Below are 18,758 nucleotides of genomic sequence, written 5' to 3' on the forward strand. Positions count from 1 at the left end.
ACGGAGTGAGGGGCGGGAGTGCTGTTGTCACGCTGTATCTGTAATTGTGTTGTTGTGATTCATATCTACGTATTTGTTGCTTGACATCTTCCACTCCAACACATCCAAACATCGTATGTTTTCTGATTCTTTAGTGTATATAATGTGTATAGTTCAGTGTATGTAATGTTTATGGTTTAGTTGAGGCTTTGATGTTGATTAGCTTGTTAGTCATTGTGGACAGTGTATTGTTATTTACTTTCTATTCATTTTACGCTTTCCTTAGTTAATCGATTCCGGTAATACATCCTTTTTAATGAACTTGGTTGATAATTAATGATAATTATTTGATATATTTAAGGGATATGTCTAAATTACTTGTTGCTATCCATCCAAGTGTTGTAACAGTATGTTATATTAATAGAAAATATTATGTACATGTGTATGTATCTGTTTATCTATCTATTGATCTATAGATGTGTGTGTGTGTGTGTGTGTGTGTGTGTGTGTGTGTGTGCGCCGTAAATGTATTTCTAATGGTATTTTTCTTTCGCAGGTACGAAGGTCGTAAGCCTGGAGAGGTATTCTACATGGTGACAGTTCCACAACACAGGAGTGTTGCCTCACGTCTCGTGTTTCATAAGTTGATCCCTCGTGAGTTGGCGTCCCATTTGTTGTTCTCAATTGTGTTTCAGGTTTTTCATTTACAGTGTTGGTTTTTTTTTTTTTTTGTTTAAGTATATCGGTGATGTTTCTGTTTCTCTTTTTGAATACGTTCTTTTGTTTACACAGACTCGTTTTCTGTAGAGTTGTTCTTTACATGTTTGTTAGTTTGTCTTAGACACGGGGCAAGATGGAAACGTTTATTGAATGAGGAACACAAAATCCAGATTACTGGCTCTCTAGGATATGCCACAGAGCTGCTCTGAAATGGTTTCGACCATAGAGCAGCTGTGTAATCGGTTTTCGACGTGGCCATAGAGCTACCGTGTTAACGTTTCGACCTTGTCATAGGGGCCATTAGTCAAACGTTTCAACCTTACCATAGGGTCCATTATGTAAATGTTTCACCCTTGCCATAGGGGCTATTAGACAAACGTTTCACACCCTTGCCATTGAAGGCCATTTAACGAACGTTTCAACCCTGCCCTAGGGGCTATTAGACAAACGTTTCACACCCTTGGCATTGAAGGCCATTTAAACGAACGTTTCAGCCTTACCATAGGGGGCTATTCTGGAAGCCCTCCAGCCTCGTAGAGTGTGGTGACGCTACAACACTCGGACTCGTCCGTCCAGACGAGTAAATTTGGGAATAGCTGTCCTGGGAATGGTTTCTAATCCTATTATGGATAACATGTGTGATGCTTTTTCCACCCCGGCTGAACTTTGGGAGGCAATATTCCGCTCTGTGAAATTCGTTTTGTAGTGGAACTCTGACCACATTAACTTTTTTTTTCCCGACCCCCACTCCCCTCCCCTCTCTCTCTCTCTCTCTCTCTCTCTCTCTCTCTCTCTCTCTCTCTCTCTCTCTCTCTTTTTCTTTCTCTCTGTTTTTGTGCTGTCTTTATTTTGTGTTTGTCTCTCTGTCTGTCTGTCTTTCTGTCTGTTTGTCTGTTTAATATACGGTAAGATCTTGTCATATGTACTCGTGGGTAGGTAGGTAGGTAGGTATGTAGAACCTCTCTCTCTCTCTCTCTCTCTCTCTCTCTCTCTCTCTCTCTGTATATATATATATAGAAAGAGATCAGTCTTCTTCTTCTTCCTTTTCTTCGCCGGGAAGGACATTTTAGTTTGGGGGGACAACATTATTCTGAATTAATTTTAGATGTTTTAAAAGCTTTTTTTTTTTATTCATTTTAATGAAGGCATAACAGAAGACGAAGACAAACTGACCTTACTCCCCCCAATGCCTGAGTTCCTCCAGTTTGACCTCTGACCGGGATTATATTTTTGCCGTGACCTTCGCCCATCTCTCTTTGACGTCCCTGTAGGAACCCATCTCGCTTGGGTTAACACTGTCTCTCTGGGAGCCCCCGTGACCCCGAGCCGGCCCTGCCGACCGGAAATGGCTGGCAGAGTGACCCATTTCCGCCCTTTGCTGGACGTCGAGGCTTTCTGGGGGATCGAACCGGGGTCACTCAGAAGATGAAACGACAGGTATTTGTGAGCTGCCGAGATCTTGTTGGTAAGCGTCTCCCAGGGACGTATTCTGTGGGGTCAGGACGAGGGGCGAGGGGAGGAGGGGGAGAAAGAGGTTTTCTGGGAGTGAGGGGTGAGGGGAGGAGGGGGAGAAAGAGGTTTTCTGGGAGTTAGGAGTGAGGGACGGGGTTCTTGGTGGGTGAGGAGTGAGGGGAAGAAGTTCTCGGCGAGTGAGGAGTGAGGGATGGGGTTCTTGGTGACTGAGGAGTGAGGTGAATGGGCTCTTGTTGTGTCAGGAGTGAGGAACTGGGCCTTTGGTGTGTGAGGAATGAGGGACGGGATTCTTGGTGAATGAGAGATGAGGGTGGGGTGCGTTGTGAATGAGGGAGGTTTTTCATTGGTGAGTGAGGAATCAAGAAGATTCTTGGTGAGTATGACTTGTTCTTGAGAACGGGGAGTCTTGGTGAGTGAGAGGAGGGGGAGGGGAGGTTCTTGGTGAGTGAGGAGGAGTCTGAGAGTGATGGGCGAGTGATGGAAGGCTCTGTGATGAGTGGAGAGCACCCATCGGGTTTTCGATGAGTGAAATGAATATGATGTTGAGGAGCAGTTAGGACATTACGTCTTCATCTCCAGAAGCGGGAAGTAAGTGATGGTGTAGTCCTTCTCTTTACCTCTTCTTCCTGCCTTCCTCATCCTGTCCTCTTCATCATGCCTTCCTTACCCTTCCTTCCTTCCCGCCCTACCCGTAACCCCTCTCCTACCTTCCCTCCGCACATTCCCCCACCTCACACCCTCCTTCCTCCCTACCCGACCTCCCTCTCCTCAAGTTGCATCTTCTTCAAGCACGTTCTTACCAACCCCCACCCCCCTCACCTTCACTCCACTTCCACCTTCTTCCACCTCTACCACCACCTCCACCTGGTACCACCATAACTGCAGAACTATCCTTTCACATCTGTGAACAAACTACAGCGTAATCCAAAGGTTAACGCTTTATCTTTTTCAGTAGTTCACCGCAAAGAATGGAAACTCCAGAGAGAGAGAGAGAGAGAGAGAGAGAGAGAGAGAGAGAGAGAGAGAGAGAGAGACTTTTAAGCCATATCCTCGTGTCATCCTCGGGGGTTTGATACAAGTATATGACAGAGGTCGACATGCCTTCCTCCGAAGGTCAGAAGCGCAACTGTTGAAAATTAATCTGCGTGGCTCCGAGCGCTCATAGAGTTTTTATAGTTAAAGACTGTAGATTACTCGGTCTGTAAAAGCGACTGGATCATCATCATCATTCTGAAGTGTAGGTAAAAAGAAAAAAAATATTCATCTCCCAATAACGTTTTGTAATGACTTTAAAAGTTTTTCAATAGAAGTTACTTGATGAAATGGAATGCACACATGTAAGCGCACACGGACGTATATAACGGATGTAGGTAGATGATAGCTAGATAGATAGATAGATAGATAGATGATAGATAGATAGACAGTTGTAGCCATAGTTCACCTACAAGTAGTTACACCGCTAGCGAGGATTCACTTTTTTGTAGACGCTACATCATCATCAGTGATGGGAAAGGAGTTAGAGTCTGGTTGGGGAAACCATCACGTCCCGAAAGTGTTCCATCATTTCCCTGCTCCTGCGTGGAGTGCAGCCTCGAAGTTGCAGGAGCCCCATAAAAAAAGGGGTCTCTGGGTGAAATAAAATATCAGTCTAGTGTCTTTTGTAAGTAATTCAAGGGGTCTTGAGGTTAGATAGAATATCAGTCTTGAGTCTTTTGTAGATAGAATATCAGTCTTGAGTCTTTTGTGGATAATTCGTTTTGCTACATTTTTTTTGAAAGCTAATCAAGTACTTTCGGGGATAACAACACGTCTCGTCAGTCTTCATCCTTTCAATTCGAAATGAAAATCTTAAAGAGATATTCAGAACTCCAGACAAATTAGGAATATACCAATGTGATCTTTTGCACCGGATGAATCTGTGTTTCTTTCTATCTTTTTTTAAATTCGCCTTCTTTATGACATTTTTATATCTTTTTATCCCCTTTTATCACCGCTGTTCATTCACTATGAACACCTGTTGTAAGAATACCCAGGTAAACATCTCATAAAAGCCTCAGTACACACCATGGGACTTGCAAATGTATCGTTGTATTCAAGTGAAAGATAAATCACGAAGTGTCCTGTCCTCCCTCCATTCTTGTGTTGCAATTTTGGTCGAGTGCGTTGCCCAAGAAATTCCCAAGAAAATAACTGTCTTAGGATCTTGAGAAGAGACTGTGATCATCATGATCGAACAGTAGGAAAACAGTTCATGATCACCCTCTACGTGAAACAGGAGGGAAAAAAAATGATTATTATTTAGATACGATTATTATTATTCGGGTGAAAAAATAATGGATCATCGGAAGAGCCTGCCTCTCTCTCTCTCTCTCTCTCTCTCTCTCTCTCTCTCTCTCTCTCTCTCTCTCTCTCTCTCTCAAATTCCTCACTCCAGACCTGCTTGATGCGATTCGGAGTTAAGACTGCTGGAGGAAGAGGAGGAGGGAGGAGGAGGAGGAGGGGAGTTAGGGTGGGGGAGGTGGGGCTTCGGGGGGGGGATGCAAGGCATCGGCGGCGGCGACGGAGGCGCTGAAGAAGACGGCGCGTGGGAAGTAGCGGTGGCGAGAACCCAAGAATCATATGGATATCATCTAATCGGATTGGGGAGACGGGATAAGCGCAGAACGGTGTAGTCTGCCGGGGGAGAGGATGTTTGGCGGCTCGGGGATGAGGAGGGAAGAGAGTGAGAGGGTGAGAAGAGGGAGAGAGGGAAGGGAGTGAGAGAGAGAGAGGAGGATGTAGAAAATAGCAAAAGGGATAATGTCTTTGATGAGGGACGTGAGAGGGACTTGGGGGAGCACATGATAAAGGAAGACGAGGAGATGGAAGATGAAGTGATGAAGAAAGTTCCTCCGTAAATGCTGCATAACGAGGGGAATAGATATTACCATCTTTAATAGATGTACGGAGAGAGAGAGAGAGAGAGAGAGAGAGAGAGAGAGAGAGAGAGAGAGAGAGAGAGAGAGACGAGAGCAAGAGGAGGAGGGGGAGTAGGAGATGGTACGACCACTTTAAGCAGCGAATAAGGCATATAAAGTCGAGGAAATGAAGAAAAGCGAGAGGGGTATGAGAGGAGAAGAATACACAGATGATAATGTGATGTACGAGTGACTTGAAAGAATGTATAAGAAAGAAGAGATTCAAAGATCCGAGTTGGAATTTTCGTGAGTTTGATGAAAAGACGTCTGAGACACACTCGTGTTTTGGCTCCCTTGACTGAACTTGCCGAGAAAATGAATGCCAGTAGCGGAAGGAATACATAAACGCGATACAAGTGAGTTCAAAGTGAACAACGTGTGGGGTTGGGGTGGGGGAGGGAGGATGGAGTAATAATTAGGAATTGAACGCCCCAGGCCACGACTTGGAGAAACCTGAAGTAGGTTCAGCCTCTCCTCTCACACTTGGGATCAGAGGGAACTGGAAAAGTTGAGGACGTGTACGAGGGAGAGAGTTTAAGTGCTTCGAGAGGCGGCGGGTGAATGATACTGATGGAAGACTTTCATTCCAGGGAATTTATCACGGCTGGGTGAGGTACGAGGGAGGGGGAAACCAGGCGATGGAAGGGTGGGGGGTGGGTGTCAAGGAAGAACACGGCAGAACGAGGCAGAACACGACAGGTCACTTGGGTCTACAGGGCTCAAGCGATGGCAGGAGGAGGAAGGGAGGCAGAACCCAGCTGGCTTGCCTGGTGGCTGTTCAAGACGCCAGTCGACGGACACGTCATGTTAAGACGTTCCGGTCAAGATGGTATCACCTTGCGAGTCATTCAGTGTTTTCGCCATGCCTCGATCTCGCTGTACGTCGATCTCGCTATACGTCGATCTCGCTGTTCGTCGATCTTACTTTACGTTGATCTCGCTCTACGTTGATCTCGCTATACGTTCATCTCCACGTACGTTGATCTCGCTATACGTTCATCTCCACGTACGTTGATCTCGCTATACGTTGATTCAACTCGTATAACGAAACGTTCGCTGTTCGCTTTTCCGAATTACTCCAGTCTTTGCAAAGCCTTTTTCATCTTTCCTATTTTTTTTTTTATTACGCGTTATAGCTTTTTTTTTACGAGTTGGGGAAGCGGGGGGGTTGTGGGTAGAGAGAGAGAGAGAGGTGGGGAGGAGGAGAAAAAAGGGGGAAGCAAGGATGAAAAGAAAAACAAATCCTTCAAAAAAGAAGAAAAAAAACTCAGAAAGTACAAAACTAGTTCATATTTTTTTTTCTCCTGTTTCTATTCACATACAACACAAGCATATTTTCCTCCACCTTTTCCATGGATTTGAGAAACGTAATTTTTTTTTTGTCTTTCCAACTCTTTTCATCAGTTGCCTTTGCAAAATCACATTGAACTGCTATATGAACTTAGTGATATTATTAGTTATTCCCCCTGTATCTGTAGGGTAAGTTGATTTGAAAGTTAGAACTTTATGTGTCATCTGTATACTTTCCCGTAGCTTAGCTAAAATCAAGTTAGGGTTTTGAGGGGGTTGAGGTGTAAAGTTGACACGAATGTATTCCATTGATCCGCTGGTCAAAGTTTCGTCTCTGGGTTTAACGCATTCGTGAGGCTTGTTTTCGTTGTATATTTGTATGTATGTACGTTCGCTCGTAGGTGGTTCGTTCCGAATTTCGTAGACCGTCAGTAGCTTTTGAAGGGCTTCGGGCCCCGGATGTTCAAGGAGTTTAGCGTAATTTAAAGGAATGTACAACTGGGTTTTGTTTTTGCCAAAGTAGATCCGATAATTGCGTTTCATATATGTGTGTGTGTGTGTGTGTGTGTGTGTGTGTGTGTGTGTGTGTGTGTGTGATTATTACACGAAACGGCTCTTAGGAACTTATTTTTTCAATTCCCCTGTGGACTCATAGGAATATATATATATATATATATATATATATATATATATATATATATATATATATATATATATATATATATATATATATATTTATATCTGCGGAGTAAAACAGACATCTTCAATTCCCCTCCACTGACTTTCTACTTCCTTCGGCTCAGCAACTTTTGCTCAAACTCCAGAACAACCCGGCAAAGTTAGTGCTCGTAAGGCAAGGTTGGCATGATAAATTTTCTCCTGCCGACTCACCTCACCTCACCTCACTCTCTCCCTCTGCCTCTTTCTCACCTGCTGGACGTATCTTTAGCTCCCTGTCTCAGTACCCGGCCTCAAGGGTGAGTATTAAAGATTCAAGGGTGATTCATTGTTTGGGTTAAGGGTGAATATTTTTTTAACTCAGGGTTGGAATCTTGTGATTGGTGAGTATCGAGACTTTAGGGTGTATGTTTATGATCTCATGGGGTGAATATTGGTGACTCATTGGTGAATATCTTGATTATCTACGACGCGACAGTGGTATTTGAACTCAAGGAAGAGTATTCTGACTTGAGGGTGAATATTTTGACTCACGTGTGAATGTTTATGGTTCAATGGTAAAGTGAAGGCATTATAGTGCGATAATATCAGACTTGACAGAATCGGCCACCGTAACATTACGATTGAACGCTGAGGAAAAAAGAAAAAACAAAACCTGGGATTAAAGATTTCTGACGATCTCGCCTTCAGCGTACACAACAACAAAGCAATAGTTACCTCCCCCTCCTCATCCCCCCAAAAAAGAGACTGTAAGTTGGATCTTGCGGACCTTCAAGACCGAGGAGAAAGAACTAGCGATGTCGCTCTTTAAGATATAATTCCCTCGGGAATGGAATACCGCTCTGTACTAATAGCACCTTAAGAGGCGGGCGAAATTGGAGAGATAGAAAGCGTGTGAAGGTTCTTCACGGCTCTCACGGACGCGGTGGGGGAACTCAACCAGAATTGGGAAAGACTGATGTCAGGGATTCTGTTTGTATTCTCTGGAACGTACACGGTAGATATATATGTACATATCATCATCATCATCTACACCTGGAAATTACTTCCCTGTTGGCACGACTGGAAATGGAAGGCTGAAAAAAAAATAGGTTAACCTTTGAAATCTAAAGGCTCGTTAAATACAAAACATAGAAGAGAGTGTAAATGTTTTTGAAGAAGGCCCAGGATAAGTGTTTACATGGTATATCATAGTAGCTGGGATGTGATGACAACGTGGGGTTGTTGCTAGCCGCTGCTTGCAACAGCCAAGTCGACCACCAGTCCCAACCCATCTAGCCTGGACGCAGATCGGGTTGGGGGAAGAGGGGGACAAGGTAGAAGACCTTCGAAGTCAGCCTCGGGTTCATTTCGAGACTTTGATTCAATCCAAAATAGGCCTTGAATAAAGATTTATTCTTGAAGACTTGTGGAGGTTCTGTCTGAGTGTCTGTAAGACAAGGAGGTGGAGGAGGAGGAGCAGATGTGTGTGTGTGGGGGGGGGGGTGGAAGCGCGGTACCTTGGCGATTGATTGGCTGGCAATCGAAGTGGATGGCGCCGTCAGTTGACCTATGACGTCATTGATAGTCTGGGAGTAGGGATTGAATGGCCCGCTCGCAGTCCCGCCCTGATTGTGTTTTGTTGGAGATAACGCTGGGGAAGACGGCTAGGAGTGGTGAAGATTTGAGGGGGGGGGGGAGAAAAAAAGGGAGTTTCTTTACGATGGGGTTTCCATAATCTCTCTCTCTCTCTCTCTCTCTCTCTCTCTAGGTATGCTGGGGGGGGGGGGAGGTGTTACCGGACTCCACCTGCTCGAGGTTTACGCCGCGAGTTTGAAAGAACAAAAAAAAGAGTCACATTTTGCGAGGCTTGCGTCGTCGCTAGGGAAATTCTCGCCCCCTTAAGAAAAAAAGAAATCCATCCTGCCCCTGTTACTGGATGTAGCGCAGCTTTGGGGATGTAGGAACCCCACGGTGACGGATAGGGATCCATTGGGATCACATCCCCAGGGTTCCTGCGTGGAGAGAAAAAAAAAAGGAGGGGTCCTCAGGTTGTGTCACAATAACACATGGACTGGCATGACTTATACCTGATCATCATTTTCTGTGTGTTTAACACGGGAAAGCAGGAAGAACTTACATGCTATGTTCATCCTAATGATGATAATGATGATAACAATAATGATAATAATGATAATGATAATAATGACAATAATGAAAGTAATGATAAGGATAATAATAATGATAATAATGATAATAATGATATGATAATGAATGATAATAATGATAATAATAATGATAATGATTATGATAATGAATGATGATAAGATAGTGATGATAATGATAATGATAATAATGAATGATGATATTGATAATGATAATGATGATAACTAAAGATATTTAAGATTTCATAAGAACATTAGCTAACTGAGACATGCAAAGTGAATGAGTTTGTTATTATTCACTGCTTCATACACTGGCTCCTTATTTTTAGACTCTGTGCCAAGTCATATGAGTTCATGTTTTCTAAGCTCTCCTCTTTAAGGAATTATGAAGATAATTTCGTGGAAATTGCCCTAATTAATCAATTAGGATGCATGATTAGGCTTTTGAAATCACAAGTATTTGACCGCTTTGTGATATCTTTATATTTTCTGTGCCAACGTTAACATACTCCCGGCTGATGGCTTAAAACCCAGATGGTCGAATTGCGGACATGATGTTAGATTGGCGTCGAATATGTAACATGTAACATAGAGCCTTTTGAGGGGGTGGAATACCCCTGAAGACTTCACCAGGGATTTTCACGATGGTGCAAGTCCTGAGCAAGAGAGAACGGCTCTTGGGTCTTCTTTATATATATATATATATATATATATATATATATATATATATATATATATATATATATATATATATATATATAAAGTTTCCTTGTGTGATGCTTCCGTTCAGATAAATGGATCCTATGTCCTCTGTGTTTCTCTCTCTCTCTCTCTCTCTCTCTCTCTCTCTCTCTCTCTCTCTCTCTCTCTCTCTCTCTCTCTCTGTAGAGGATCTGGTTACTGCACTTAAGGATCTTGACTCTGTTATATGGCGTATACGTGTGGCCTTGCTACCTCGTGAGATGGTGAGTGTGTGTGTGTGTGTGTGTGTGTGTGTGTGTGTGTGTGTGTGTGTGTGTGTGTAACGCTGAGACAGAGGAGTAGGAGAGAGAGAGAGAGAGAGAGAGAGAGAGAGAGAGAGAGAGAGAGAGAGAGAGAGAGAGAGAGAGAGAGAGAGACGTATGATACCAGCGAATAAAGGGAACAAAGACGAAGAAAAACAGTGATAATAAATGACCCCAGAATCCAATTAACCCCAAGGGAATGAACACGACCAAATTATGACGGTCTAGATTCCAATTAAAACCCACTAACCCCGCGACAATTCAGTCCTCGTAGGTCTTCACAGACGAGTAATGTCCAACCCCATTGTGCCTCATATTCAACCCCAACTCGAGGGGGCGTTCAACCCTATTGCGCCATCTTCGACCCTCTTCAGAGCAGTGCTCATTCTTTTTGCGTCATAACCGGTCCCTTTCCGGAGGGTCTTCAACCCCTTTTTGGGTTACAGTCGACCGTATTCGTCCAAGCACTCAATCCTAAGCACTCAGTCCTAACTAAAGAAGTGTTCCTTATCATCTTCCTTTGTCCTACTTCTCCTCCTCTTCTTCCTACTCCTCCTTTCCCTCCTCCTCCTCCTTTTCCTCCCTCTTCTCTCCCCTCCTCCTCCTTTTCCTCCCCTCTTCTCTCCTCCTCCTCCTCCTCCTCTTCAAGCCATTATCGTAGCGGCACCAACCGGTTGCTCTGTGGGCAATAAGCTAAGATGAAGTGAGGCTAATTTCCCCGTATCTCTCCCCAAGACTGTGTGTCGCCCGAGCTATAACAGTTGTCGTGTTGATATTCCTGTGTATCCGGGAGAGGAGGGAGAGCATGGAGATGGAGGGAGTGAGAGGGAGGGTGCGTGATGGTGGAAGGAAAGAGGTAAGGGGGGGAAAAGGGATGAAGGAGTTTATGTCAGCTGGTGGTGACTAGGATTGTTTGAATAGAATGAGAGGGATTCGGGAGGAGACATCGGTAATAGTGGTTGATAAAGAATGAAACATAGACAGACAGTGAGACCGACAGACAGACAGACAAACATACGTACGCATCGAGACAGAAAACAGTGCGAAAATGGAAAGATGAGAGTCACAGTGAGAGGCATACTCACAGAGGCACCTGGGTGGGTTAGGCAGACAGCGAGACACCCTCCCCAGGAAAAAAAGTTCCTTCCCCTTTAAGTTTTACGAGATGCAAGCCCAGCCAACTTGAGGGGGGAACTTTATCAGCGCTGGAACTGTTGGGGAGAGACTTTTCAGCCGCCTGGAAGGTGGGGAGGGAGACCTTCCAGCCTTCTTGAAGGTGGGTTGGAGGCTTTGCCGCCTGGAATGTGGACAGGGAGACCTTCCAGCCGCTTAGAAGAGAACGGGGACCTTTCAACACCCCTTAGAAAGAACCTGGGAGACTTTCCAGCGTCCTGGAGTAGGAGAGACCTTCCATTCACATGGAAGTAAGGGAGGGAGAGATCTTCCGGCTGCCTGGAATTGGCGGCGAGGAAGACGTTCCAGCCCCTGAAACGAAGAGGAGAGAGACCTCCCAGCCACCTGGTAATGGAGTAGGGAGACTTAACAGCCAAGTGCAAGAGGGGTGAAGGGAGTTCCTCCAGCTGCCTGGAACAGAAGTGGGAGATCGTTAAGCCGGCTGAAAGAGGAGACCTTCCATCCGCCTGTAAGGAGTGTGGGGAAGAATCTCCAGCCACCTGAGAGAAGGATAGGGAGACTTTCCAGCCGCCTGGAAGTGAGGTAGGGAGACCTCCCAGCCGCCTGGAAACTGGATCTCACTGGAACATCATTATCACTGTAGTTTTTTGTTTTGCCGGGGGAGAGAGTGACTGGGTGGGCCCACGGCTGCGTTGCAATAATGTTTCCAGTGAGACATCTCTCCATTTTTGCCGAAACAAAAGTTGTTGGAGAGGTTTGGCAACTTCATGTTGTGAGAGACGGGGAGAGGAGGCGAGGAGGAAGAGCGGGGACGAGAGAGAGAGAGAAAGAGGGAGGGAGAGAGAGAGAGAGATAGAGGAGTATTACTTTGCTGTAATTAACTCTTGATATAGGTTTCATTTCTCATAAAACTAAGAGCAACAAAAGGGAGGTTGGCCTCTCATCGCTGCTATACACTCCACCAAAGTGTGTGTCTACTACCTCGCCAATATGTTATTCTGATAGAGAAATTTCGGCAAAATATCCTGCAAACCAAACCAGAATATTAGATCCAGCTGACTTTTTATTCAGCGAGATCCAGCTCACTTTTTTTTTATTCATCATGATCCAGCTGACGATTTCCAGCTAGTTTCAGCTAAGGTTATTCCGATAAGCTTATTTAAAGTGCAGCTTAGAATATTCAGCCTGATTTAGCCTTGCATACACCCAGCTAAAATTATCCAGCTAGATTTCTGGCTCGGAGGCGTATTATTACCGTTCTTGACAACGCATTGCGTACTGGATTGGAGACGAAGTGCATCACCAGTGGCTGGAAGGTAAACCATCTCTGGGTTTTCCAGTGCTGGCGGTGGTTCTGTCATTGCCGTAGAGGAAGGTTTATCCCTCATGATCGCAAGTGATATAATACTATGATCATGTCTTCATTATTCTATCAGTCATTACTCGATATTTTACAATACCTAAAAGAGTGAAATATGTAAGTACGAAACTTGCGACACTTTACCCCTTCACCAAGTACCTTCCTCCTCTATTATTTTTCTCCTCACTTTCATTTTCCCTTGTCTGCAACCTCTAGCTTCCCTTTCCCCTTTCCCTTTCCCTTAGCCTTCCACCCCACCGAGAGGCATCACACAGATCCTCTCATTTGCCTTAGATTAAGGTATAAATTAGAACGTTTTTCTTCCATTAACCAGTAGAATAACAACATAGTCCCCCAATCAAAAGTTGGCTTACACACCGACTTTATTTGAGTTTCTTGGACAGACCACTAAAATAGGTGTGGGTCTGGATTGCTAGTTTTCCTCCATCGTGCTATTTATTTTTTCAAAGGGGAGCTACTTAACTAGTTAGGGCTAGTTAACTAGTTAGTGCTAGTTGATTAAGTGGCCTTTGTTTAATGGACGGGGATAGTTTGATAGTGTTCTTAGGTCTAGTTTACTAGTTGTCTTAGACAGAACTAGCCTACTAGCCTTCCGGCTAGTTAATGGTATTCTTAGATAGGACTAACTCTCTAGTATTCTTAAGTAGGGGCTATTTTACTAGCCTCCCTAAGTAAGGCTAGCTCGCCAGTGTTCCTAGGTGGAGCTGCTTTGCTAGTACACTTAGATGAGACTAGCGTCGTAAGGTGGACAGGTTTAATAGTTTGATGATTCCTCTAGGTCAGGGTAGTTTACTGGTGCTTTTAACTGGGGCTGGTTAGCTATTGTCCTTTTACTAGTCTCCCAAATAGGGGCTAGTTTACTGGAAATTATTAATGATTACCTTGAAGATAGGGGCAAGTCTTTCAGTAGCATTGCGTCATTCGAGTCTGTCCTTCCGAATGACAATGTACGATTAAGGATGTTGTCTGTTTGAGTAGTTCGATTTCTACGTCCCCTCCACTCGCTGTGTCATGAATCTATGGATGATCTGGCTCGTTAGTATAGATCATGATGGTAATTGAATTAGATCACCACCAAGGTTCTTTAGCGTAGCTTAATTCGATCGCCTGTTTATGTGGCATAGATGAATTAGATCACCTCTAAAGCCCTGTAGCACAGATGAGTTATATCACTTCCAGTGTTCTTAGCTGAGAAGACCTCAGGAATAAACCAGAGGGGAACGAAGGAATATATATATATATATATATATATATATATATATATATATATATATATATATATATATATATATTGTCAGTGTGGTAATGCATGTAGGTCTTGTGGTTTGTGGTTGAGGTTAATCAATGTGTTAGCTTGCCTGCTGGTCCATTCACTCTGGGGTGAAGGCCTGTGGATGACAGGATTAGGAACCTCAGTGTGGTCTATCCAGACACCACTGAATTATTCCTGTGTCTCCCCAGGAATGATTTCGAACACTTCGGTGTGGGTGGGTGCTTATGTGTGTGTGTGTGTGTGTGTATGTATATATATATATATATATATATATATATATATATATATATATATATATATATGCAAAACTTCCTCCCCTTCCAGCATAAAGAGGTACTTACAAATATGTAATTACCCACACACACACACACACACACACACACACACACACACACATTCACACACTGAGCGCCTCGCCACCGTTTTCCTCACACATGCCATTTTCTTTCCGGTTAAAACAAAGGAGTTAGGCCAGTCAGTCGGAGATATTTATGAGGGCAACTATAAGAACCCCATTTACTCGCGTCGTCATATGTTTGGAGCTCAGTAACTCAAAGAATTATTTAGATACGAGCCATTGCCAGAAACTTGGTGGGAGGACGAAGAAGAGGAAGCAGAGGGAGAGGAGGAAGAGGAGGAGGAAGAAGAAGTAGGTGCTAAGACCATTTGAGTCGAAGGTTTAATGCAAGAACGTCCATAAACCCTCTTGATACAATAGCGAATTAAGAGCGATTAAAGAGAATTATTCCTCATGCTCGCCCGAGCTGGAGCACTTAGTGCATTGGGATGGTCTTTCAGTGTGTTCAGATGGTTTGTGTTCAGATGGTCTAATTGTGTTCAGATGGTTTTTAAGTGTGTTCATGTCGCTGGAGTGTGTTGACGTATGTGTGAGTGTAGGAGAGGCGCGTCGGGGGTGAGGGTCAGGTCATGGGAGCGCTCAGGGTAATGGTGGTTCATATTGGGTCTCGTGAGAGCCACAGTGGTATGGTAGGTCATGGCAGGACTTATGGGAGCCTTCAGGCTGATAGGAGTTCATGGTAGATAGATAGATAGATAGATAGATGTAGATATAATTCGTATCTGTCTTTCTATCTATCTGTCTATCTATTTATCTATATAGGTAGATAGGTAGATTGATGTAGATATAATTCGTATCTGTCTTTCTATCTATCTGTCTATCTGTTTATCTATATAGGTAGATAGATAGATAGATAGATAGATAGATAGATAAATGTAGATATAATTCGTATCTTCTTCCTATGTATCTGTCTATCTATTTATCTGTATAGGTAGATAGATAGATAGATAGATAGATAGATAGATGGGTGGATAGATAGGTATCAAAGACAGGCGTAGATATGGGTATATTTTCTCTTTGATGGTGGACGAGTGACTTTGTCTCTGGCTTATTTCGTAGAGCAGTTTTTTTTTTGCGTGAGTTTGATAACGTGTATTCATTAGTCATGATTTTTTTTTTTTTGTGGGGGCATTTTATATCCACCGAACTGACCTCTCTTATCTAGGTCTTCCACACGATAGAGTATATATTTTTCCCCCTCCTCTCGTAGATGTTTTTACCGAAAAATGTTTCATCAAGTCGTATGTTCTGATACGTCCAACCTGTGTCTTCCTCTATCACATCCCTCCTCCTCCTGCTGCTGCTGCTGCTGCTGCTGCTGCTGCTGCTGCTCCTCTCCTCCTCCTCCTCCTCCTCCTCCTCCTCCTCCTCCTCCTCCTCCTCCTCCCGTTACCGTCACCTGTCCGGCTATATACAGCCACCTCGAGTGACCCTCACCTTCACCTTGGAGAGGTATAAACCTGCCCCGAAGTAAGTAACCAAAACCAAGGACCATTTCACTGTCAGGATGAGGTTATATGACACTCGCCTCCACTTCAGGAGAACCTGGTCCATTTCCAGAGGAGAGGAGAGACTTGGTCACACACACAGAGAGAGAGAGAGAGAGAGAGAGAGAGAGAGAGAGAGAGAGAGAGAGAGAGAGATGGGGAATCGTTACCTGTATCACTGTAGTTACGAATGCCAATTCCTCACAGACTCACGTATATTGAGGCGAAATATGTGTGTGTGTGTGTGTGTGTGTGTGTGTGTGTGTGTGTGTGTAAACACGCATTATTCCAGTATCTCATCATCTTCACGTATGTAAGTCTTCCTTACTGAGAAAAAAGTAATTAACGTCAGGCTGCCTGTTCTCTCGCACTTTACGTAAGGAGGAAGACGTGAGTTCCAGTGAACCACAGGGGAACTCACCCTTAAGGTGCAGCATATTCAAGCCTAAATTAACATTCCATGTCAGTGGAGACATAGTTAACCCTTCATTTACCCTCACCTCCTCCTCCTCCTCCCTCCCGTTCCCATGACAACACGGGTTTCAATAAAACACCGAAGAGGCGACGAAAGATGGAGGTGGAGAATATATATATATATATATATATATATATATATATATATATATATATATATATATATATATATATATGTATATATATGAAGATGCAGTTATGTGACACTATGTTTTTTTCTCCTTTTTTTGTGGGTTGTGGTGATATGGCTGAGTTGATGGCCATCCTTTAACTGTAGCCAGACATGGGCCTGTCAAGGAACGTGGCTGTATTTCTTCAGTACGTCGTGCCCAAAGATCGTACCGTCGTACTCAAGGATCGTACCATCGTGCTCATGGATCGTACCGTTGTGATTAAGAATCGCATCATCGTGCTTCATGATCGTACCGTCGTGCTTCATGTTCGCACCGTCGTGCTCCAGGATCGTACCGTCGTGCTCCAGGATCGTACCGTCGTGCTCCAGGATCGTACCGTCTTGCTTAAGGATCGTACCGTCGATTCAGAACAAAAAAAAGATGAAGGTTCATCTATCTCTGTACGTCTCTCTCTGATCGCTCATTCCCTCGTGATTATCGAGATTCGTTCACATCTCCGCCTCTCATTTCATTATCTTCTTGCCTTTCATTTTCGTCACGGATTGGATCGATGTGTCTTTTCAGGACTCATCTCTGTTGTCTTTGCCCTTGATGAGGCACGTGGAATAAATTAGCGGATGAGTTATCGATTGGTTCATGAGACGTATTAAAGGTACCGGGCTGCTGCTGGTGGTGGTGGTCTGTGGTTTGCCTGGTGGTCCACAGGGGTCTCTTGGTCTCTGAGGCCCTTGGACACGATGTTACGACCTCTAGACACGACGGGACGACCCCTTAGGCACGACGTTACGACCCTTGAGCACGACCCTTGCGAAACATGGCTGCGCCAACTTTTATGGATGATGGTATACGGAAGTTTGGCCTGGCCTTTGACCTGACCCTTAAAGGAACCTTCGTTTCTCAAGGGCCATTGTCACTGCGTTCAAGGCTCTGGCACCCTCGTGCTCTAGAGTCGTACTGCAGTTCTTAAGGCTCATTCCGTCGTGTTCTAAGGGTGGAGAGATCACCTCTTTGGAAATTCTTCAGTTTTGGACGTTCCCTGCTGTGTGAAGGACTTAGAGGATACATGCTTTAGTGTAAGACTTAGAGTAGTGTTGATATCGTAGGCTGTGTGTATATATGGTGGGCAGTGATGGCAATGATATGTGGTAAATAACATAGGCTCTCAATTGTGGCAAAGAGCAAAGCATCTGGTGTACAGCAGACACTGGAGGCTATGGTGTATGCCCAGCGAAGAGTAAAGGACATCTGGTCATTGGCTGTAAATAAAGTCTCCTGTTTCTGGCAAACAATAGTTGATCTGTCATAGAGCAAACAACAAATTTCGTAGTAGATGGCAAACAGCTTCTGTTCATAGCAAACAGCAAACTCCTTGGAGTAGGGGAGTTGTGACGCTTAGTATATACGGCACAGGCAAGACCCTGAAGTGGGGGTAGAAAATATGGAGCGAGGAGAAGGAGTAGGTGGAGGAGGAGGCGGAGGGGGAAGAGGAGGAGGAGGAGGAGGAGGAAGAGGAGGATAGGAGTTGGTCTTGGCGGGCGCCAGGACGGCCAAAGCCGCAACGCTATCCGAGTCTGGGCGCTGCTGTTATCGCCGTAATGAGGTAGCGTGCATATCGTCGCTCTCGCCTGAGGAGACACTTTTCCGGATTAGGTTTCGCCTTAAAAATGAAAAATATGTTTTTCAATAGCCGATCATTATTTTTTTTTCCCTTCCCTCTTTTTTTTTCCTGTAATGTTAAGGGGTCTTTGTGTATTTTTTTTTTTTTCATTGTTGCGTGTGGGTCTTCGCATTTTTTTTTTTCCGCTCCTGTGCGGCCGAAAGACGCTTGTGTTCTTTTCCTGTGCTGCTAAAGGATTTTTCATATTTTTTCCTGCGCTATAGCGGGATATTTACATTATTTATTCCTGTCTTCCTGAGGGATACTGTTTTTTTTCCTGTGCTTCCGAGGGTGTTTATTTTTATACCTATGCTCCCAAGGGATGTTTATATATTCTTTCCTATGCTTCTTAAGGATCTCTATAATTATCCTATGTTTCTGCTGTATCTTTATATATTTTTCCTATGCTTCCAAGGTATATTTACATTTCCCTGGATTTTGAAACAGTCTGCGGTAACAAGAGATGCCCGCATTTGCTCAGGTTCTCTTTAAATTTTCGCAAACTTAGAAGAAAAAAGATAGAGGCCATAGGAAGAAAATAAGACAAGTCTGAGATTCCCCTTTTGTCTTGATGCATACCTCACCCCTCCGGAAATTAGCCTCAGTAAATAATTC

At 44.1% G+C, this 18,758-nt stretch overlaps 1 protein-coding gene across 1 annotated transcript in view; it reads left to right on the top strand.

The window, feature by feature from the left end:
* The first annotated feature begins 535 nt into the window (after window positions 1-535).
* Window positions 536-18,758, top strand: part of LOC139760601 (uncharacterized) — a 165,899-nt gene continuing 147,676 nt past the window's right edge. Inside the window, exon 1 of the mRNA XM_071683981.1 lies at window positions 536-633. The gene's annotated coding sequence lies outside the window, so the exon portion shown is untranslated. The remainder of the gene's footprint in view (window positions 634-18,758) is intronic.

This window comes from Panulirus ornatus, chromosome 37, assembly GCF_036320965.1.
Source record: "Panulirus ornatus isolate Po-2019 chromosome 37, ASM3632096v1, whole genome shotgun sequence".
Classification (NCBI taxonomy): Eukaryota; Metazoa; Arthropoda; class Malacostraca; order Decapoda; family Palinuridae; genus Panulirus; species Panulirus ornatus.